Source organism: Nanorana parkeri, unplaced genomic scaffold, assembly GCF_000935625.1.
Source record: "Nanorana parkeri isolate BGI_ZX_2015 unplaced genomic scaffold, ASM93562v1 scaffold544, whole genome shotgun sequence".
NCBI lineage: Eukaryota > Metazoa > Chordata > Amphibia > Anura > Dicroglossidae > Nanorana > Nanorana parkeri.
This window is the reverse complement of record NW_017306812.1, coordinates 862,176-863,703: the sequence shown is the minus strand read 5'-3', so window position 1 is coordinate 863,703 and position 1,528 is coordinate 862,176.

The following is a 1,528-nucleotide window of genomic DNA, read 5'->3' as shown; positions in this document are numbered from 1 at the left end:
GTACGGGGCAGAAACCACCCCCCCCCCCCCCCTCTCAGCGACAACAGTCTTAAGGAACTTGGTTGACTCCAAGCTGCCATCTGCAATCCCCCTGGCTCTGATACAATGATCCAAGCTTACAGTCCAGATTTCTTCAGACCGTTGGCAAAGCCCTGACGAAACAGCTATTCAAATATGCTGCCCCATACCGTGTCAGCTTGAGGTGGGCTGGGCTGGGGGCTATGGCCGTGAGGGAGCCACATTTATACGGACAACTCCCTCACGTGTCCTCTAGAGGTGCCTGGACCAGAGTGATGTCACATTCTGGCTACCTACAGGGCAGGCAAAGGGAACTTTACAAACAAAGCACATATGGATGGAGCTCTGTCACAGTGCAGCAGCCCACACTGGACCCCAGGCTGAGGTTTCACTCCAGTTCTCGTAAGGTATGGAGACTGGTTGGATCTTTTGAATGGCACCCCAAATGCACCTCCCACTCACAGTTTGATCACCTGCACCGGACCGTGCGATACTGCAATGCTGTGCGTTCCATTGCAGTGCAACTTGGGTCGCGACTTAACGACCAGGGACAAATGTGGGTCCCGAGGTTACACAGGTACAGAACCACTGCTCTAAAGCATGCGTTATGTGGGAAAGACCAGTTAATTCAGCGAAGAGCTTAAAGCTAGCGAATGCCGTTTGGCCGGAAATACCACCACTAGGGGGCGCAAAGGAGTACAGAAATGTCTTATGATCCTCGCCGCCATCTAGTGGCTGTATTACCATGCAAACAGCAATTGCCCAGCTATGCATTGGGTAGAAGGATTCTACATAGGCTCCCCCCAAGTGTTTTCTTTTTACACTTTAGAGTTCTAATGCCCCGTACTTAGTCTACATGCACAATTCACAGAGGGTTAAACACTGGTATTGATAGGGATTACGGAAAGATAAAAGATCTGCTCTTAATATATATGGGTATAATTTTTATATATTTATTTAAACTGGCGGGGTGTCCCATTGCCCTTACCCTCACAGAGTAGAGTTGGCTTTGGTGTCATTTAAAATACGCCCATGTCCAGCATTTGGGATTATGCTCAACAGGAGGTCATGCTGCAGTACTGGGTTTGACCTGTAGGTGCTGCTGTAGGTAAAATCTATATATATCCCCAGCTTCTCCCAGTGAAATGGCAGCTATCCAATTATATTTCACCATGGGGAAATATAATTATCTACTAGTGCATTATAATCGATCGCCATGCTACAATGTAAAAAAATAGTGTTGCATTTACTGAAGGGAAAGACATCTATCTGGATACAGCAAAGAGGATCTGTAGCACAAAGAAAACCAATATGCTGCAAGGGTGCGTGTGCGATATAAATATTGCCTTCGTTCTTTCAGTTAAGATGGTTTTAGTGTATATTTAAAAATTGGTATTTTAAGCCCCACCTCCTCTTTTACCAATTAAGCCCAGCCCACCCATTACAAGCTATACCACTAAGCTTCTCCCCTTTTATATATATATATATATATAGGGACACCTTCATTGAG